Below are 23268 nucleotides of genomic sequence, written 5' to 3' on the forward strand. Positions count from 1 at the left end.
ATTACAGGTGTGAACCACCACGCCCAGCCTTAACTTTAATTTTTAAGGTCAGGGGTCCATGTGTAGGTTTGCTATATAGGTAAACTTGTGTCACAGGGGTTTGTTTTACAGATCATTTCGTCACCCAGGTATCAAGGCTACCACCCATTAGTTATTTCTCCTGCTTCTCTCCCTCTTCCTCCCCTCCACCCTCTGGTAGGCCTTAGTGTCTGCTGTTCCCATCTCTGGGATCCTGTGTTCTTATCACTTAGTTCTCACTGAAAAATATGTTCCCAAAATTAAATGAGATAATTTTAAAAAGCATGAAGGACAGAGTCTGGAATATATTAAGTACTCAATAAGCCCTAAGCACTATTATTTTCATGTACTACAGTATCTAAGACATACTTTGCACTAGATAAATAGTAGCTATCATCAGGAGACACAATGAGCAACAGGAAACTTCTATCTTAGCAGACCTGGAAGACGAGCTTTCCCTTGAGACTTTGCGTGGGCCCTTAGGCATGGATTGAGGGCAGCTGTTCTTAAACTAGACTCTGCCTCATCATCATCATAACCCAAAGGCTTGTTAAAACAGATTCCTGTGCTCCACCCCCAGAGAATCAGCCTTAGTAGGTTTAGGGTAGAAGCTGCTAGAGTCAAGAGTCCCTAGGAATGCTGGTCCTGTTTGTCTGGGAAGACTTTTTTGTTTTTTGTGGTTTTTTTGAGACTAAGTCTCACTGTGTTGCCCAGGCTGGACTGCAGGAGTGAGATCTCGGCTCACTGCGGCCTCTGCTTCTCGGGTTGAAGTGATCCTTCTACCTCAGCATCCCAAGTAGCTGGAACTACAGGTATGTGCCACCGTGCTCAGCTAATTTTTGTATGTTTAGTTGAGTCGGGGTTTACCAAGTTGCCCAGGCTCGTCTCAAACTCCTGACGTCAGGTGATCTGCCTGACTGAGCCTCCCGAAGTGCTGGGATTACAGGCGTGAGCCACTGCACCCGGCCTGGGAACGCATTTTGAAGCTTTGATGTAGGTTAATTCTCAGAAAGCCCCCTCATGCCCGGTCTCTGTCCTCACTGCCCTCTGTCACGTCTCTCTGCTCTGTATTGTCCTCCCAAGATGGCGGCTGCCATGGTCTCATTTGTGCTGAACAACAAAAATAATACAGAACATCTGGGACTTGGAAATTTATCAAGAACAGAAATGTGTCGGCTCACAGCTCGGGAGGCTGGGAAGGCTAAAGTCATGGCGTTGGTAGGTTTAGTGTCTGATAAGGTGAGGCAATTCTCTTCTTCCAAGATGGCACCTCACACTGTGTCCTCCAGAGGGAAGGAAGGCTGGATGCTCACATGGCAGAAAGTGGAAGGGCCAAGAGGCACAAAGGGCCAGACACATCAAAGGTCCCACCTCCTAATATTGTTAACATTGTAACTAAAATCCAACATGAATTTTGGAGGAGACATAGCAGCAAAAGGACCACCAGAATTATCTCTCACAGTCTGTCCTTCGTTGCTAGATGCTGCTTTCTTACCTTACAAAACTAACCTCCAGCCAGCCAGGGTATGAATCGAAAAAGACCAAGTCAAGCCCTGCACCCTTGGGCTGACAAGTTCGCTTTTCCAGAGGTACTTAAGCAGCTACTCAGCCCCTGGTCAGCCCCAGCTCAGAAAGGGTTAATGATTTCTTTGTTTTGTTGAACTCCACCTGTGAGGGGTTATCCAGTATCTCCAGTTTCTACCCTAAAAGTAAATCAGTCTTTCTAGGGAAAAATAAGACTAGAAAGATGAAAAACTAGGTTTTATGTGCGTATGTATGTATGTATGTATATATATATATTTTTTAATTCCCTTAGTTCTGAATTTCATTAGCTTTATATTAATATTGTGACCCAAATTAATTTTAGACCAAAGAAAAAACCATTATTGCTTGTTTTCCTTAAAATATATTTTACCTTAGAAACTTGGCAAGTAGAAAGATGGAATTCACTGTGAAAGTGGGCATTGCTAATTTGCAGTATTATCTGTAGAGAAGTATTGAGGGGAAAAAAAACAAAGAGAAAAATTCAGAGAAGAAAAAAATAAGACTGCATACCTAAAGTAATGATTGTAAAATATTTTCTCATGAAAGGCCAAGTAGTAAATACTTTCAGTTTCAAGCCCAGTAGATTATACCAACGTCAATATCCTGGTTGTACTGTTACACTTAAATTTTGCAAAACGTTAGCATTGGGGGAAACTGGGCAAAGAGTACAATCTCTCTGTATTATTTCTTATAACTGCATGTAAGTATACAAAGATGTCAATCAAATTAACAGCATATGTTTTCAGCTTTGCAGGCCGTATGTGTTCTCTGTTGTAACAAATCAGTTCTACCATTGTTGAGGGCAGGCAGCCACAGACAATATGCAAATGAGTGTGTGTGGCTGTGTTCCAATAAAACTTTACTATGGACATGAAATTTGACTTTCATGTACTTTTCATGTAGCACAGATATTTGGCTTTTTATTTTTTCAACACTTACGTAAAAACTATTTTTAGCTCACGGGCAGCACACAAAGAGATGGCATTTAGATGTGGCCCGAAGGTCGTAGTTTGCTGATCTCTGATTAAAAGAAAGCAGTATACTTGAAGCAATATCTGTTTTCAAAACGATACTATTGATACTTTAGGGAAACTTTAGACAGGCTTTTCTCTTTTGTACAGTTGTTAAATGGTTAAACAATCCCCTGGGTTGCTGGGAGGAAAAAGATGGTAAGGAGTTGTTAGACATTTAAAAATATGAAGGAATTTGTATCTTTCCTCAATGGGGCATTTTTTTCTATCCAGATGCGTATCAGACAATGGCCAACAAAATATGGTGATGTGCCTTTTTGTAGCATTTTGTCTTTATACATTTAAATGCCAAATGTGCATCTCCTTAGGTCAAGTAATTTTATTTCTATAAATTTTTCTCATAGATGTAAGAAAAAATATTTGTACAAGAATATTCCTGGCCACAGTATATGTTATGGAGAAAAACTCAGCATGATATACACATCCATTATGAACTTTACAGTATCTCTATTCCATGGAGTAGTATACAGCCATGAAAAAGAATAAAGTCAGCTCTTATTAAATGATGTGGATCTATGTTCAAAGTATATTGTTAAGAAAACAAAACAAGTTTCCTAATAGTATATTTAATAAAATATATATACATCTTTGAACATGTATAGTAAAAAATGCCTAGAAGGAAAAAAGCCATACTATAAACAATAATTACCTTTTGAGAAATGAAGTTAAAAGATAAAGACAATAATGGGCTGTAATGTTTTATTTTATTTTATACTTCATATTTTTTTGTAATCTATTTTATTGTTTTGTTTTGTTTTGTTTTGTTTTGTTTTTGAGACGGAGTTTCGCTCTTGTTACCCAGGCTGGAGTGCAATGGCGCGATCTCGGCTCACCGCAACCTCCGCCTCCTGGGTTCAGGCAATTCTCCTGCCTCAGCCTCCTGAGTAGCTGGGATTACAGGCACGTGCCACCATGCCCAGCTAATTTTTAGTATTTTTAGTAGAGATGGGGTTTCACCATGTTGACCAGGATGGTCTCGATCTCTTGACCTCGTGATCTACCCACCTTGGCCTCCCAAAGTGCTGGGATTACAGGCTTGAGCCACCGCGCCCAGCTTTTTTTTTTTTTCTTTTGGAGGCGAGAGTCTCACTGTGTCACCCAGGCTGGAATACAGTAGAGCAATCTCAGCTCGCTACAGCCTCCACCTCCCAGTTCAAGCGATTCTCCTGCCTCAGCATCCCAAGTAGCTGGGTCTATAGGCACCTGCCACCACACCCAGATTATTTTTGTGTTTTTTGGATAAACAGGGTTTTACCATGTTGGCCAGGCTTGTCTCCAACTCCTAACCTCAAGTGATCTGCCCACCTCAGCCTTCCAAAGTGGTTGGATTATAAGCATGAGCTACTGCACCCAGCCTTGTTACTTTTTATGATGGTTAATTTATGTGTCAACTTGATGGGGTCATGTTGGGTCATGTAGGGTGCCCGGATATCTGGTTAAATATTTTTTCTGGGTCTTTCTTTAGGAGTGTTTCTGGAGGAGATAAGCACTTGAATTGGTGGAATAAGTGAAGTGGATTGCCCCTCCCTATTGTAAGTAGACATCATTCAATCCCTTGAGGGCCTGCATAGGACAAAAGGCTAGAGGAGGATTGAAATTTCTCTCTGCCTGACTGCCTGAACAGGGACAGTGATCTTCTCCTGCCCTTGAGGTTTCTGGTTCTCAGGTCTTAAGACTCAAACTGAAAACTACACCATCAGCTGTGTTGCTATTAGCCCTTCAAACTATCATTACTGGCTTTCCTGGGTCTCAAGCCTACAGAAAAATTTTAGGACTTAGCTGCCATAATAATTCATTATAAGCCAATTCCTATAATAAATTTTGTATACGTACAATCATGCGTCACATATTGACATTTTAGTCAGTAACAGAACACGTCTAAGACAGTGGTCCCATAAGATTTTAGTATCATGTTTTTACTGTACCTTTTCTATGTTTAGATAGGTTTATACTCACAAATACTTACCACTGTGTTAACAACTGACTACAGTATTCAGTGCAATCACATGCTGTACAGGTTTGTAGCCTAGGAGCAATAGGCTTTACCATATAGCCTAGGTGTGTAGGCTATGTCATGTAGGTTTTTGTAAGTACAACCTATGATGTTCACACAATGAAGAAACTGCCATCTCCATCATTAAGCAGTGTATGACTATCTATAGAGAGAGAGAGACATATATAGAGATACGGATATAATTCCTGTTGGTTCTGTTTATCTGAAGAACCCTGACTTTTGTAATGAAAATTTCAATTTTATAATATTAATTTTAAAAAGTCCCTCTCTTCTAAATGCTTTATACATATTTATAGACTTTTGTTACAACATTTCTGTGAGGTAGGTTCTATTATTACCTCAATTTTACAGATGCGGAAACAGATACCTAATGGTTCTGTTTAAGAACAGAATAGGCTGGGCATGGTGGCACACACCTGTAATCCTAGCATTTTAGGAGGCCAAGGTGGGAGAATCACTTGAGCTCAGGGTTTTGAGACCAACCTGGGCAACATTGCAAAACTCCATGTCTACAAAAATACAAAAGTCAGTGGCAGTGTGGACCTGTAGTCCTCGCTACTTATCAGGCTGAAGTAGGGGGTATCACTTGAGCCCAGGAGGTTCAGGCTATAGACACCTGTGATTGCACCACTGCACTTTAGCCTGGGTGACAGAGTGAGCCCCTACCTCAAAAAAAAAGAACAAAACAAAGCAAAGCATGCTTTCAAAGAGCAACACCATAATACCAAAGCACATGACACAGTTTGGCTGTGTCATCACCCAAATCTCATCTTGAATTTTAGCTCCCATAATCCCCATATGTCATGGGAGATACCCCGGGGGAGGTAATTGAATCATGGGAATGGGTCTTTCTCATGCTGTTCTTGTGATAGTGAATAACGTTCTCGAGAGCTGATGGTTATATAAATGAGAGTTCCCCTACGCATGGTGACTTGCCTGCCGCCGTGTAAGACGTGAGTGACTTTGCTCCTCCTTCATCTTCCACCATGATTGTGAGGCCTCCCCAGCCATAGGGAACTGTGAGTCAATTAAACTTCTTTCTTTTATAAATTACTCAGTCTTAGGTATGTCTTTCTTAGCAGCACGATAACAGACTAGTACAGCACATTTAAGCAAGTGTGATCGTGGGAGGGGTCTGCTGAAACTGTGTGGCATCTGTTGGGAGAAAGGGGAGCCTCCTGTGGGCACAGTTCATAAAGCTGGTGCTTCAGTAAAGTCTGGCAGAGACGACTGAGTGTGTAGATCCCAAGACCATGAGGTAATCAGCCAGCAGGACAAGAACCACAGAAGGCAAAAGGGGACCCCCAAAATGTGACAGAAGGGACACCCAGATGGGGCTGGAACAAGGATCGCTCTTTTGTCGACCCTGATGAAAGGCTGCTCTCAGTTTCACTGCAAAGGATAATTGGCCACCGACATCACATCCCAATGTACGTGATGTGAAATTTGTTTAAGACATCTATGCATATGAATATATATCAGCTTAGACACATACAAGTGCATGAGGATGTATCAGTTTATATTAAATATATAATAAGAGATAGGCTCTATTGAGCATTTATTATGCCAGCACTAAGTGTAAGCCTCAGTTGGGCTTCTGGAACACCAAGAGGCCAGTATGCAGGAAAGAGAATAATGAATTAGATAACAAAGGGAGCAAAGAGAGGGAGTGGATACTTCAATTCAAAGCAGTGTTCGGTGCCCATGGGGTGTAGGTAAAATTTCTACCTGGGGACTGGGCACGGTGGCTTATACCTATAACCCCAGCACTTTGCAGGGTTGAGATGGGTGTATCACAAGGTCAGGAATTCAAGACCAGCTTGGCCAATATGGTGAAAGCCCGTCTCTACTCAAAATGCAAAATTAGCCAGGCATGGTGGTGTGCGCCTGTAGTCCCAGCTACTGGGAGGCGGAGGCAGAAGAATTGCTTGAACCAGGGAGAGGGAGGTTGCAGTGAGCTGAGATCATGCCACTGCACTCCAGCCTGGGCGACAGAGTGAGTTTCCATTTCCAAAAAAAAAAAAAAAAATTTATTTTGAATCCTGGAGGATTCCTCTTTACTGTAATAAATCTCTTCATGTGAGCTGGTCACTCGTTCTGATTAGAGCCGATAGTGAGATTGGAACAGGCTGCTTGCTTATCTTCTCCAGAACCCTGTGAGCTTCTTGATGGCAGGAGCCACAACTTGCTCATCATTGCAAAAGATATTTGATGACAGATGGATGGATGAATGGATAGATCCGGCAGCAACTGAGTGACTGAGCTGGAAATGCTATGGTCCTGCTACATGTTGACAGAGAATCATACTGCCAGGTAGAAGAGCGTAGCCAATATCTGCAGGAATTAGATTTGATTTGATTTTTCAATCAGGCCAAGATTCTTTCAGTCTTGTACAGTGAATGTATTGTGCCCTTTTTTGTTGTTGTTTTTCTTTTTTAAGTTTTTAAATTTTTTCCACATTCTCCCGGATGATCCTGATATTGTGCCCTTAAGATGGGAAAAAGCAGGTCTCCTTTCACAGACTGTAAGATCCATGAATGCAGGGATCTTGCTTTCTCATTCCCTCCTGTCTCTTGATGGAAGCACCCAGAGCCAGCACTTACTCAAAATTATTTTCTGAAGTAAAGAATGGTATAATCTGGCTATTTTTTCTTTAATTTTTTTTATCCAGACAATATTTATTCTATAATTGTTTGGTAGAGATCATGGGGGCATTCTTTAACTGTATGTAGGCTTTCAGTCGACATTTACTGTACACACACTCTGTTGTTTGGATTCCAATCTACTGAGATTTATATGACTTTGAAGGCAGTTTATCAAAGAGCTGTGTCCAAATATATTTAAATGTGTTGTAGGGGTCATACTGTAACTAGGAAACCTCTCTGAATATGCACATATCAGGATTCAGGGCTTTATTATTTCATAGATACACTTCATGGAAGTTAGGAAGACAGGCCATAGCTACCAGAAAAGCTATGTGATACCATCTTTGCTTTCAAATTTTAAAAGCAGGAGAAGGCTAGAGTGACTTTCACAAGGTTAAAAAAAAAAAAATTAAAACTGGGCCCAGTGGCTCACCCCTGTCATCCCAGCAATTTGGGAAGCTGAGGCAGGCAGATCATTTGAGGTCAGGAATTCAAGACCAGGCTGGCTAACATGGTGAAACCTCTTCATCTCTAATAAAAATACAAAAATTAGTTGGGTATGATGTCAGGTGCCTGTAGCTCCAGCTACTCAGGAGGCTGAGGCAGAAGAACTCCTTGAACCCAGGAGGTGGAGGTTGCAGTGAGTCAAAATCACACCACTGCACTCCAGCCTGGACAACAGAGCAAGACTCCATCTCAAAAATAATAATAATAATAATAAGTGCTAGATTTGAGTCTAGATGTGTCTGCCTTCAAAGACCATGCTCTTTCTATTCGTGGCAGAGATCAAGATTCATTCTCCTCTTTTGTCATAGTAATAATGTTCCAGATTTTTACCTAGGCATATAACCACTCAGAATAAAGGTGACACATCTCAGCCTCCCTTATAGTTAGGCATGGCCATGTAATGAAATTCCAGGTGTGAGAGGAGGTCATCTATTGTGGCTGCTAGGAAACCTTTCTGAGATGCAGTTGCCATGCACCTATGGACTCTGCTTTTTCCCTTTCTTCCTTCTGCTGGCAGGAGCAATGGTAGCCACTTTGGGCAATGAGGTAAAAGCCATATTGAGTATAGAAAATACCTGATCCCCTGAAAAGTGTGGAGCTGCCATACTTGCCCTGAAATATCTGCCTCTAAGCTTCGTTGATATGGGTTTAAAAAAAAGACACACTTTTGAGCCAATGTTTTGGGATGATTTTGCATCCCAACACATTTGCATACAACACAATCCCTTCCAATCTGTCAGCATTTTGAAGACAGAAGTCCTAAAACTACTATTAATAATAATTTCACCTAAGGAAATCTTGGGGGAATCAGTTTGTATAGGATAATACTCATAAATATATAGCCTGCTCAAATAGAAAACATAATGGAATCCTTTCTGAAGAAAATGGTGCTGAGCTCTGTTTTTGGTAAATGCTAAGATTCAATCCTCACCAAAATCAAGTTTTGACTTCACCTTGCTCAACATGCATACCCAAAGCAATAAATGAAGAGGGAGTGTGGGGAAGAGAAGGTAAGAGAAAGGCCCTACCAACTTCTCCGTAAGTACAGTGTGTGTGTTACCTCCCAAAAACACCATTAAGAACTATCAGGGCCGGGCGCGGTGGCTCAAGCCTGTAATCCCAGCACTTTGGGAGGCCGAGGCGGGTGGATCAGGAGGTCAAGAGATCGAGACCATCCTGGTCAACATGGTGAAACCCCGTCCCTACTAAAAATACTAAAAATTAGCTGGGCATGGTGGCGTGTGCCTGTAATCCCAGCTACTCAGGAGGCTGAGGCAGGAGAATTGCCTGAACCCAGGAGGCGGAGGTTGTGGTGAGCCGAGATCGCGCCGTTGCACTCCAGCCTGGGCAACAAGAGTGAAACTCCGTCTCAACAAAAAAAAAAAAAAAAAAAAAATACCAGGATTGGGCCAGGTATGGTGGCTCACACCTGTAATCCCTTGGGAAGCTGAGGTGGGCAGATCACTTGAGGTCAGAAGTTAGAGACCAGCCTGGCCAATATGGTGAAACTCTGTCTCTACTAAAAAATTCGCTGGACAGGGTGGTGCACACCTGTAGTCCCAGCTACTCAGGAGGCTGAGGCATGAGAATCACTTGAGCTTGAGAAGCAGAGGCTGCAGTGAGCCGAGATAGGGCCACTGCACTCCAGACTGGGTGACAGAGCAAGACTCCCTCTCAAATATATATGTATATAGCATATATATCAGAATTGACCCCAAGTAAGTAGTTTTAGATTATAAATTTATTGAAAATACAAAGAAAACAGCATCTCTTATGAACATTATCTGACATGTAATATATTTATATGGTATTTAATTAAAACTGTATTTCCTCCTCTTGCACTTTCAAGAGACTTTACTAAAAATATTCTTATGTCCATTTTAGGCAAAGAAAATGTTATACTGGGGAATTTTTAAAGACTATCTTGGAAAAACAACAAAAGAAAAGCTGAGGCTTACAGCCTACTTCATTCAGAATCCTAAAAAAGTACCCTACATGGCATTTAGAAAGTTGAGATATAATACTATAATAGAAATGAACAGTTCCTGCTGAAATGCTTTAAAGGAAGGTAGCGACTTCATTATTATTATTTTGTGTTAAGTTTTAAAAATTATTTTTACATTATAATGTGATATAGAAAGCAGCACTCTAAAATATAAAAATAATATTTAACTTTAAAATGTCCTCATTTTAAAAACTGAAAGATTCTTAAAAGTCAGTAACTATCCACGTCAAGGTCTCTATTTGGTTCTTAAGCATGGTTCTTTCAGAAATTTCTAATTAGTGATGACCTTCAAATCGGTCACTTTGGCTTAATCTCAAATATTTTCTCTTATAATACTTGGCTTGTTCCTTTTCAATTTAACTTTGGAAAAGAAAAGTAATTTTTTTTTTAACTGGAGAGAACAAGTAGAAACTGTCTAAGGGCCTATATATCTCAAGAGGTTCCTAAGCCATATATCCTAGGGTTAAGTCTAAATACAAGATCACATTTGTAGCTGTTCAGTCAATTTTGGACATAATGACTCTTGAGAAGTCATGCTACATTTTAGACAATGATCCTTTTTTTTTAACACTTAAAATTGGTGAATTTTATTTTATGTGATTTATACCTATCTCAAAAATACCAAAAAAAATGTAATTAATGTGTCTTTTGTTCAACACTCTGAGTCTCTTGATTGCCAGGACTATATATCATTAACGCCTGTCACAGTACCCAAAACATGATAAATATTTAACAAAGAAAGAAGGAAGCGAATGAATGAATGAAAAATGGCATGGAACTCGATGTCCTATGAAACTCAACAGAAACCATAAAGAATGCTCTACAAACGATATGTTTGCCTTAAATCCTGAAAATGTTTCTATACCAAGATCAATGAGGTTGCTTGGTTGGTAGGTTGGTTGGTTTGAGATGGAGTCTCGCTCTGTCACCCAAGCTGGAGTGCAATAGTGCAGTCTCGGATCACTGCAACTTCGCATTCCAGGTTCAAGAAACTCTTCTGCCTCAGCTTCCCAAGTAGCTGGAATTGCCTAAACTCCATTGCATAAACACCATGCCCAGCAAAGTTTTGTATTTTTAGTAGCGACTGGGTTTGACCATGTTGGCCAGGCTGGTCTCAAACTCCTGACCTCAGGTGATCTGCCTGCCTTGGCCTCCCAAAGTGCTAGGATTACAGACACGAGCTACTGTGCCCAGCCAGGATCACTGAGGTTCTTGAAGGACCTTTGGAACTTCATAGGGAAGTGTCTTTTTTGTTAGTCAGTTGTGTTTTTATTTTTTAACTTTTATTTTAGGTTCAGGGATACCCGTAAAGGTTTGTTATATAGATAAACGCATGTCAAGCCGGGCGCGGTGGCTCAAGCCTGTAATCCCAGCACTTTGGGAGGCCGAGGCGGGTGGATCATGAGGTCGAAAGATTGAGAACATCCTGGTCAACATGGTGAAACCCCGTCTCTACTAAAAATACAAAAAAAAAAAAAACTTGCTGGGCGTGGTGGCGCATGCCTGTAATCCCAGCTACTCAGGAGGCTGAGGCAGGAGAATTGCCTGAGCCCAGGAGGCGGAGGTTGCAGTGAGCCGAGATCGCACCATTGCACTCCAGTCTGGGTAACAAGAGCGAAACTCCGTCTCAAAAAAAAAACAAAAAAACAAAAAACGCATGTCATAGGGTTGGTACAGATTACTTCATCACCCAGGTATTAAGCCTAGGACACAGTAGTTACTTTTTTCCGCTCCTCTCCCATCTCCCACCCTCCACCCTCAAATAGACTTGTGTCTGTTGTTTGCTTACTTGTGTTCGTGAATTCTCATCATTTACCTCCCACTTATAAGTGAGAACATGCAGTGTTTGGTTTTTCTGTTCATATGTTAGTTTGCTGAACATCATAGCCTCCAGCTCCATCCATGTTCCCACAAAAGACACCATCTCTTATTTTATTCCATGGTGTATATAGAGCATATTTTTTGCTCTAAAACCCATTAAATAAATATGTTACAAGAACTGGGTCAGGCGCGGTGGCTCATGCCTGTAATCCCAGTACTTTGGGAGGCCGAGGTGGGCTGATGACTTGAGGTCAGGAGTTGGAGACTGTCCTGGCCAACATGGCAAAACCCCATCTCTACTAAAAATACAAAAATTAGCTAGGTGTGGTGGCGGGCCCCTGTAATCCCAGCTACTCAGAAGGCTGAGGCAGGAGAATCACTTGAACCCAGGAGGCAGAGGTTGCAGTGAGCCGAGATCACACTACTGCACGGCAGCCTGGCAACAGAGCGAGACTCAAAGAAAAAAGAAGCAAAGAAGTGAAACCATAGTTTGACACTATGGTTTAAGGTCAACTTATGCTCTCCAGTTTACCTGGCACAACAGTTTCAAGTCAAAGCATCAAATAAAACAAATGTGAATTGCGAGCCATAATTGGGTAAATCCGAAAGGTTTGCCTTACATATGTATATCAAGACAAAGGGATGAAGAAGTAATGCCCTCTCTAGGTCTCAGTGTGTTTATCACATGTGTTACTTCCATGAGGACACTCATGTCTAGGCTTGCTTCATCCTAAAGGCATTTCTCTGAGCTCTACTGTTTTTTGTGTGCTATTTCAGGGCAAAATAACCAATCTGCCAGCCCTTAAATGGCTTGGAAATTACAGAAGAACCTGACACATAGAGCAAAAGTTACCTTTCAAAGAATGATTTTCTTGCATACTTGCCTCACCAGCTACCACTGGCAATTAAGTGTTCTTATCTTCTTTTGGCAAAGACAGTAAAACCTTCCTATATCTTAGATACAAACTATATTTCTTTACTTGCTCTGTTTTAGTCATTACTTATGTAAGTATGTTTTCATTTTTCAATTGATTTTTTTTATCTTCGAGCATTGTGAGGACTTATGGCTTGTGAGGGATAGCATCATAATTTTTTCCACTAAAACAAAGGGAAATTTTTCTTAATTTAATAGCTTTTTACTTAGCAACAGGGTTTTGGGGAATGAATTAAAGTCACTAAACAAAAGATAGTTACATAGATCCTTCTCCATGCAGAAATAGGCCAACAGATAGTCTTTCTTTTTTTGTTGTTTTTCTTTTTGAAGAGTCTTGCTCTGTCACCAGGCTGGAATGCAGTGGCGTGATCTCAGCTCACTGCAACCTCTGCCTCCCGGGTTCAAGCAATTCTCCTGCCTCAGCCTTCCAAGAAGCTGGGAATATAGGCACGTGCCACCACACCCAGCTAATTTTTATATTTTTAGTAGAGACGGGGTTTCACCATGTTGGCCAGGATAGTCTCAATCTCTTGACCTCGTGATCCACCTGCCTTGGTCTCCCACAGTGCTGGGATTACAGGCATGAGCCACCGTGTAAAGACTCCAGCCTAGTCTTTCTTTCTTACTTAACCTCTGTTACTTCCTTGCTACGTGTTAGAATCTTAATATGGCCACCAAGATGTTCTGTTCCTCTGGCGTACATGGCCTGTGTAATCCTTGGTACTGTGAACATGATGGGTTTTACTCCCATGAATGAGTGATGCCAAGTGCCACAGCTGACCTTAAAATAGGGCGATAAAGAGATTGCAACTAACCTTATCACAAGAGTCTTTCTAAACAGAGAGTTTTCTCTGGGTGGTTGTAGGAAAAAAAAAAAAAGACAGAGACTCAAAGCATAAGAGAGATTCAATTTGTGCAAAGTTCTCAATTGCTAAGATGGAGGAACCACATGGTCAGAACCTAGGAGTAGACTGTAGAAGTCAAGAATAATCCACGGGCTGGACAGTGCACAGTGGCTCACATCTGTAATCCCAGCAGTTTGGGAGGCCAAGATGGGTAGATTGCTTGAGCTCATGAGTTTGAGCTCTGCCTGGGCAACAGGGTGAAACCCCATCTTTACAAAAAATTTCAAAATTAGCCAGGGGTGGTGGCGTGTGCCTTGGGAGGGCTGAGGCAGAAGAATGGCTTGAATCTGGGAAGTTGAAGCTACAGTGAGCTGTGTTTGTGCCACTGCATTCAAACCTAGGCATCAAAACAAGAGCATGTTTCAAAAAAAAAAAAAAGGTCCTTGTCCGGCAACAGACAACAGGAACCTCAGCTTTACAACCACAAGCAAATGCACTCTGCCAAATACTCACAGGAAGTGGAAATGCACCTTCCCCAGCGGAATCTCCAGATTAGGATACAGCCCAAGAGACACCTTGATTTCAGCCTTGTCATGTCATTAGCAGAGAACCCAGCCTCACTATGCCAGCTTCTGACCTGCAGAACTGTGAGCAAACAGTGTTGCTCTCAGCTGCTAAGTTTACGGTAATTTGTTTGACAGCAATCAAAAGCTAATATACCCCGTATAAGCCAGGATAAATCACGTTATATTTTTTAAAAAGTATTTATTTTAGAAACCACAGAATCTCAGAATCATAAAAGCACCAAGGTTTCTTTCTCACTCACACTAGCATCTAGTGGGGGTCCTCAGAAGGGCTCCACTTAAAATAATCTCACAGGGACCCAGGATGCGGGAGGCTTGCACGATTTCAGGATGCATGTCTATGATTGCTGGAGGAAGCAGAGCTAGGAGTTTTATGCCAGCGGAAGGCTTGTGTGATTTCAGGATGCATGTCTATGATTACTGGAGGAAGCAGAGCTAGAAGTTTTATGCCAGCAGTTAAATATGCAAGCCTGCAAGGGACACACATCTCTTCTACTCACTGGCACCCAAGACCTGAGCTAGTCCATGGCCCTGCCTGGTGATAAGGGAGATAAAAAGTGCAATCCATTTGTGTGCATAGGAAGACAGAACAGGATAATCATGAATGGTATTAGTTTCAACCACTGCTTCTCTCCTCCTTTGTCTACTCACTTCCAGATTTTAGCAGATTCTGCGCAGTACCAGGCATATGGGGCTGGATTGGAAAACACACTCAGTCGAGGTATCAGACTAGTGGTGTGCAGGGTTGATGAATCAAGCCTGCAGGCATATGCAGTAAAGACTACACACTGTAAATGTTTTAATTTGTTGCCAACATTTAAAATATCAGAACGTTTCCTATAAAATCCAGGATCTAGGGTTTCTCTCAAAACATTTGGAAGGTCTTGCAATGATCTGTTTCGAGAAGGAGGTGGAACTATTAATATATAGATTGATCTACAACGTTTCCTAAAGAGTATTGGGATGGTTGGTGGGTTTGTATTTTGAGTTTTGAGACAGGGTCTCACTATGTTGCCCTGGCTGCTCTCAAACTCCTAGGCTCAAGTGATTCTTCTACCTTGGCCTCACAAGTGCTGGGGGTACAGGTATGAGCCCCTGCACCTGGCCTAAAGAGACTTGTTATATCACCAAAAAAAATGAAATAAAAAATTTTTGTTCAGGTGTGGTGGCTCAGGCCTGTAATCCCAGCACTTTGGGAGGTAGAGGTGGGTAGATCACAAGGTCAGGAGGTCAAGACCAGGCTGACCAAGATGATGAAATTCTGTCTCTACTAAAAATACAAACATTAGCCAGGCATGTTGGCATGTACCTGTAATCCTAGCTGCTCGGGAGGCTGAGGCAGAGAATTACTCGAACCCAGGAGGTGGAGTTTGCAGTGAGCTGAGATGACAGCACTGCACTCCAGCCTGGGCAAGAGGGTGAGACTCCATCTGAAAAAAAAAAAAAATTATAGTTTGTTCCTATATATGAACACATTTTAACAGATCAAAAGATCTAGAAAAATATATACACCAAACTATAAATCATAGGTACTGATTGGGAATGAAGTGAGTTGGGAGGATTCCACAGCACCCCAAAATTTAAATGAAGGATATTATCTGGCCAGGACAACTCACCAAGTTTAGATGCCCCCTTAGTAGAGATGAGAACAAGCTTAATGCCTTAAATTGAGAAAAAGTCTTACTATTACACCATTTATTTTTAAGGATGTTGATTTTCTTAAATGTAGCAGAATAAAATTTCAATTCACTAGGGCCGTCACATAACCATTTTTATGAATTCTGCACTTAAGAAAAGGACAGACAACAAAAGAACAACATAGGCAGGAATTTTTTAAAACTTCAGGGTATAGCTGGGTGTGGTGGCTCATGCCTATAATTCCAGCACTTTAGGAAGCTGAGGCAGGTGAATCACCTGAGGTCAGGAGTTCAAGACCAGCCTGGTCAATATGGTAAAACCCTATCTCTACTAAAAATACAAAAATGATCTGGATGTGGTGGTGGATGCCTGTAATCCCAGATACTTGGGAGACTGAGGTATGAGAATCACTTGAACCCCGGAGGCAGAGGCCGCAGTGATCATACCACTGTACTCCAGCCTGGAGGATAGAGTGAAACTCTGTCTCAAACAAACAAACAAACAAAAAGACTTCAGGGTATCTTATAAGTCAATACAAATCCACATTGACTTGTATTTCTACCTGTTTAATACTAAGTCCAACTGGTAGCAGTCATTAGATTGATCTGGAGATGTTGAAAGAGCATAAATCATCAAAGACAGATTTGACGTCTGTTTCAATCTATAGTGGACAGCTATGGCTAGGTCTGCCCAGCAGCCCTTCCTTGTTCTGGAATTGCTAAGAATTACTGATTACCATCCTCCTTTCTTTTCTTTCTTTTTTTTTTTTTTTTTAAATACAGAGTTTCACTTTGTCACCCAGGCCAGAGTACAGTGGCAGGATCTAAACTCATTGCAACCTCTGCCTCCTGGTTCAAGCCTCCCAAGCAGCTGGAATTACAGGCACCCACCACCACGCCCAGCTGATTTTTCTATTTTTAGTAGAGGCGGGGTCTCATCATTTTGGCCAGGCTGGTCTTAAACTCCTGACCTAAAGCAATCTGCCTGCCTTGGCCTCCCAAAGTGCTGGGATTACAGGTGTGAGCCCCCACGCCCAGCCACCCATCCGCCTTTCTAACACTTCAATTTCCTTTTGGAAATCTACCCTTTTCCTATTGCATCCAGAATTGCTGATTGGTAAATCTAGGGGTATGCTCCTATAGGAGACAGAATAATGATTGCCCCCACCAGAGTTGTTCACATCCTAATCCATGGTTGCTAATCATCTCACCTTAAAACAGGATCTGTGGTTGGTGGGTGCCAGAGCAATGTCATCATGAGGGTTATTAAAAGTACAAAAGTCCTGGCCCAGTGGCTCACACCTGTAATCCAAGCACTTTGGGTGGCTGAGGCAGGTGGTTCACTTGAGCTCAGGAGTTCAAGACCAGCCTGGGCAACATGGTGAAACCCTTCCTCTACCAAAAATACAAAAAAAAAAAAAAAAAAAAATTAGCTGTGCATGGTGGTATGTACCTGTAGTCCCAGCTACTCAAGAGGCTGAGGTGGGAGGATGGATGGCTTGAGCCCAGAGGGTGGAGGTTGCAGTGAGCTGAGATCACACCACTGCATGCCAGCCTTGGTGACAAAGTGAGACCCCCATCGCCAAAAAAAAAAAAAAAAAAAAAGAGAGAGAGGCAAAAAATGAGAATCACGGGGAGATAAGAAGAATGGAAGAACCAGAATCAGAGAGGGATGCAACTCTTGTTAGCTTTGAAGACGTAAGAAAGCATGTAAGACCCAAGGAAAGCAGGCAGTCTCCAGAAACAGAGAAAGGCAAGGAAATGAATTATCCCCTAGAACCTCCAGGTGGGAGCACATCCTGGCCAGTACTTTGATTTCAGCTCAATGTCAGACTTCTGACCTCCAGAATCAGAAAATAATAGATTTGCGTGGCATTTAGCCAGTCAATTTCCAGCCGTGTGTTACAGCGGCAATAGGATGCTGATACATGAATACTCACTTCTGCTGCTGGAGAAGCTGGGCTGGGATTTCCGGCAGGTCATGCCTCTTGTCACCCTCAAATGGAAGCTCAGCAGCATCTCTGCTCTGCTCTTCTCCCAGTTTGACTCAACCTTTTCCCTTTGCATGACTTTCAAGAATCTCACTAATAAAAGTAACCTTTGGTTGCAGTTGGTTGAATTTGGATCTATCACTTGCAGCTAAGAGTCCTGATTCCAACTGGAGCACGATGGCTCATGCCTGTAATGCCAGCACTTTGGGAGGCTGAGGCGGGAAGATCACTTGAGGCTGGGATTTTGAGACCAGCCTGGCCAACATGGTGAAACCTCATCTCTACTAAAAATACAAAAATTAGCTGGGCATGGTGGCGCACCCCTGTAATCCGAACTACTCAGGAGGATGAGACATGAGAATTGCTTGAACCTGGGAGGCAGAGGTTGCAGTGAGCCGAGATCACCACTGCCCACCAGCCTGGGCAACAGAGTGAGAAGCCATCCCAAAAAAAAAAAAAAAAGATTGCTAATTTCATTTGCCAAAACAAGCAGAGGACCATTTGTCAATAGATTTTTTATTTGCAAGGACTGAAATAAAAAGAATTGTAGTGTTTGTTAACTCTTAGTTAACCAGTTAATGATAGTAAGTAGAAGTGCCTGTGAGTAGCCAAGATTCGGGTTTGTTTTTATGGTTGCCTTGTACCATTATTTCACTGAAAAAGAGAATAAGAACAGGAGAGTAGGGTAGGTAAGTGCCTGGGCTCTGGAGTCATGTGGATCAGAGTTCGAATCCCATCTTCTCTGGTCACCAGCCGTGTGTGCGACCTTCAACCTGTGGCGTATTGGAAAGCAACATCCATTCACAAGGCCACCAGTCTTCGACGTGGTGTTTTGATCTCCTTGTTTCTTTTTCTTTCTTTTTTTTTTTTTCTTTGAGACAGAGTCTCATCCTGTTGCCCAGGCTGGAGTACAGTGGAGCAATCCCATCTCCTGGATTCAAGCAATTCTTCCGCCTCAGCCTCCTGAGTAGCTGGAATTACAGGTATATACCACCATACTCAGCTAATTTTTGTATCTTTAGTGGAGATGGGGTTGGCCAAGCTAGTCTTGAACTCCTGACCTCAAATGATCCTCCTGCCTCAAGTCCTGGGATTATAGGTATGAGCCGCTGCGTTTGGCCTGATCTCCTTGTTTCTGACTACTGTATCTTGTTCCTCAGTTTGTTTCCAAAGTGTTTATTTCTCCCTGCCCCTCCATAGGAATGGAAATGTGTTAACATTCCTTATGCACGCTTTTCTCACCTATGGTATGGACAATGGCACACAGGTTTTAAAGACGGAATGAGATAATATGCACACATAAATTATACAGGTGCTGGCACCTAGCAAGAGTACTCGATAAATGCCAATTAACAAAATAAAATCAAGAACAAATGAGCCCCTTTGAGCCTTGGGTTCCTTTTTCCTAAGAGAGTATTGGCATGTTTCTCATATATATGCTGGTAGGACTTTAAACGATGGAGTATTGGCCGAGTGCAGTGGCTCATGCCTGAAATCCCAGCATTTTGGGAGGCTGAGGTGGGCAGATTGCCTGAGGTAAGGAGTTCGAGACCAGCCTGGCCAACATGAAGAAACCCCATCTCTTCTAAAAACACAAAAATTAGCCGAACGTGGTAGGTGCCTATAATTCCAGCTACTCAGGAGGCTGAGCCAGGAGAATCCCTTAAACTTGGAAGGCAGATGTTGCAGTGAGCAGAGATCATGCCACTGCACTCTAGCCTGGGTGAAAGAGTGAGACTCTGGCCCGTCCAAAAAAAGAACGATGTATTTTAAGTGCTTGCCTGGTACACAATTTTTGTTTCCTCAGCCTTCCTGTTTTGGGATGTAAATGTGGCAGCATCAGCTTGAACTGGTTCTTTTCTTCCCTCTGGTCCAACAGCATCCTCAACAGCTTGGCCAGCATGGTGAAACTCCATCTCTATTAAAAATAATCTCTTTCAGACATTAAGACAAGATGTGACGTTTGTACAGGATGTGAGGTCTGCAGCTCTTTGCCAAATACTTAATCACGTTGTCTTGGTTAATCCTGTCTTCATTTGAAGAACGAGAGGCAATCACTTCCTGATTTTCCAGAAAAGTTATTCCTTGCACCTGTTCTGTTCCTGCAGTCCCCAAAAAGTCAATCACTTGGCGGATGCTTCTGGATAAACTACTTCTCCAACTCTAGGACTTTAAGTTCTCTGCTTTTCATTCACTGTTTTGCTAAAATATCTTACAAGCATTGACTAAGAATTTGAGGGCAAAAGAAAAAAACAGGCTGGGCACAGTGGCTCACCCCTATAATCCCAGCACTTGGGTAGGCCAAGGTGGGAGGATCACTTGAGGTCAGGAGTTTGAGACCAGCTTGGCCAGCATGGTAAAACGCCATCTCTATTAAAAATACAAAAATTAACTGGGCATCGTAGTGGGCACATGTAGTCCCAGCTGCTCAGGAGACTGAGGCATAAGAATCGCTTGAACCTGGGAGCTGGATGTTGTAGTGAGCCAACATGACAGCGCTTGCACTCCAGCCTGGGAGACAGAGCAAGACCCTGTCTCAAAAAACAAAAAAACAAAAAACAAAAAAAGATTCCCCATTGAGACATTTGATAAACTAACACGCAGTTTATCTGGGTTACTATCATCTTTATTAGCATGTAAGCTATTCAAGTATATAAAATGTATCTCAATTCTACAATTACATAACTGGGGGGAAATCTAAACATTTTTCATGGTACATGAATTGAAAGTGATTTTAAAATAGTTTTGTCAGGGAAAACATTACTTTTGGTTTACTTATATATATTTTACTATGTATTAAAATCTGGTAGGACCCCCTTTTCACTTTGCCAGTTGGACTTATGTCATTACTGGTCATTCAGGTGGGCAAAGAAAATGCAATTTAAAAACCCATGCAAACTAGTTGTTGGTCTAGTGTGCTGTTGAAACAAATTGAAATAGAAAAAAAAAGTCTGGTAGAAAATTATTAACTCTAAATGTGGAATAATATTGAATTAACCGAGAAAAAAATATATATATATAATCAGTTAAAGGAAATATTTTGTTATGAATGATATATTCCATAGCAAAGTTAGAGGAATCACAAATCCAAATCTAATACATTCAAGCATTAACCTTACTTTACCTCTAATGGGTTTTATGATCTATGGCTTATTTTTGTTTTTGTTTTTAGTTATTAGTTGTTATTATTAGTTATTATTTTGTTATTACCTGACACATAATAATGATATATATTTATGGGGTATAGTGTAATGGTTCAATATATATATGCATTGTGTAAAAATTAAATCAGGGTATTCATGTCAATCACCTCATACATTTATCATTTCTTTGTGGTGAGTACCTTCAAAATTCTCTCTTCTAGCTATTTCAAAATATATAATACAATACTGTTGGCTAGGTACAGTGACTCATGCCTGTAATACCAGCACTTTGGGAGGCCAAGCTAGGCAGATCATCTGAGGTCAGGAGTTCAAGACCAGCCTGGCCAACATGGTGAAACCTCAGCTGTACTAAAAATACAAACCTTAGCTGGGTGTCATGGTACGTGCCTGTAATCCCAGCTACTCTGGAGGCTGAGGCAGGAGAATCACTGAAACCCAGGAGACAGAGGTTGCAGTGAGCCGAGATTGTGCCACTGCACTCCAGCCTGGGCAACAGAGTGAGACTCCATCTCAAACAACAACAAAAACAAATTGTTAACCATAGTCACCCTATTGTGCAGTAGAACACAAGAACTTATTCCTCCTATCTAACTGCAACTTTGTACCTGTTGACCAATCTCTCCCTATTCTCCTCTCCACTAACTTCCTCAGCCTCTGGTATCCACTATTCTACTCTCTACTTCTATGAGATCAACTTCTTTCAGTTCCACATGGGAGGGAGATTATGTGGTATTTGTCTTTCTGTGCATGGTTTATTTTATTTAACATAATGTCCTCCAGGTTCATGCAGGTTGCTGCAATGATAGAATTCCCTCCTTTTAAATGACTAAATAGTACTCCATTGCACATATATATTCTTTATCCACTCATCTGTTAATGGGCACTTAGATTGATTTCATACGTTGCCTATTGTGAATAGTGCTGCAATAAACATGGGAGTGCACACACCTCTTTGACATATTGATTTCATTCCCCTTAGAAGTATACCCAGTAGTGGGATTGCTGGATCACATGGTAGTTCCACTCTTAGTTCTTTGAGGAACCGCCATACTGTTGTCCATAAAGGCTGTACTTACTTACATTACCACCAGCTGTGTGTGAGGGTTCCCCTTTCTCCATATGTATGCCAGCACGTTATTTTTTCTCATTTTGATAGTAACCATTTTACCTGGGTTAAGATGATATCTCATTGTAGTTCTGATTTGCATTTCCCTGATGATTAGTGATGTTGAGCATTTTTCATAAACCTGTTGGTCTTTTATATGTCTTCTTTTTTTTTTTTTTTTTTTTTTTGAGACAGAGTTTCGCTCTTGTTATCCAGGCTGGAGTGCAATGGCACGATCTCGGCTCACCGCAACCTCCGCCTCCTGGGTTCAGGCAATTCTCCTGCCTCAGCCTCCTGAGTAGCTGGAATTACAGGCACGTGCCACCATGCCCAGCTAATTTTTTGTATTTTTAGTAGAGATGGGGTTTCACCATGTTGGCCAGGATGGTCTCGATCTCTTGACCTCGTGATCCACCCGCCTCGGCCTCCCAAAGTGCTGGGATTACAGGCTTGAGCCACCGCGCCTGGCTTATATGTCTTCTTTGAGAAATGTTTGTTCAAGTCTTTTGCTTATTTTTAATTGGTTTGTTTGGGGTTTTGTTCTATTAAGTAGTTTGTGTTCCTTATATGTTCTAGATATTAACCCCTGGTCAGATATATAGTTTGCAAATGTTTTCTCCCGTTCTGAAGGTTGTCTTTTCACTCTGTCCATTGTTTTCTTTGCTGAGAAGAAGCTTTCTAGCTTTAAATAATTACCTTTTTTTCTGTTTGCTTTTGTTGCCTGTGCTTTTCAGGTTTTATGAAAAAAAAAAAAAATTTGCACGGACCAATGTCGAGAAGCATTTCTCTATGTTTTCTTCTAGTAGTTTTGTCATTTTATTATTTCAGGTCTTAAGTTTAAGTCTTTAATCCATTTTGAGTTCATTTATTTTTGTATAGGGTGATAGATAGGTATCCAGTTTTATTCTTCTGTGTAGGGAGATCCAGTTTTCCCAGCGTCATTTACTGACGAGTATGTTCTTGGCAAATTTGTCAAAAATCAGCTGGTTGTAAGTGTGCAGATTTATTTTCGTGTTCTCTAAGCTGTTCCATTGGTCTATATGTCTATTAGTATGCCAGTACCATGTTGTTTTGGTTACTATAGCTTTGTAATATATTTTGAAGCTAGGTAGTATGATGACCCCAACTCGGTTCTTTTTGCTCAAGAGTCCTTTAGCTATACAGGATGTTGTGTGCCATACAAATTTTTGAATTGTTTTTTCTATTTCTGTGAATAATGTCATTGGAATTTTTATAGGGATTGCATTGAATATGTACATTGCTTTTGATTATACGAATATTTTAACAATATTAATTCTTCCAAGCCATGCATATGGGATATCTTTCCATTTATTTATGTCTTCTTCCATTTCTTTCGTCAGTGTTTTACATTTCATGTCTTTGGTTAAATTTATTCCTAAGCATTATATTTTGTAGCTATTA

General features: G+C 41.4%; 1 non-coding gene across 1 annotated transcript; it reads left to right on the top strand.

Annotated features, from left to right (window-relative positions):
* The first annotated feature begins 20387 nt into the window (after positions 1 to 20387).
* On the top strand, positions 20388 to 20509 carry LOC120367477 (small nucleolar RNA SNORA27). Its single transcript, XR_005581858.1, has one exon. It is a non-coding gene; the product is annotated as a small nucleolar RNA SNORA27 (small nucleolar RNA).
* Positions 20510 to 23268: the final 2759 nt, after the last annotated feature.

This window comes from Saimiri boliviensis, chromosome 12, assembly GCF_048565385.1.
Source record: "Saimiri boliviensis isolate mSaiBol1 chromosome 12, mSaiBol1.pri, whole genome shotgun sequence".
Lineage (NCBI taxonomy): Eukaryota > Metazoa > Chordata > Mammalia > Primates > Cebidae > Saimiri > Saimiri boliviensis.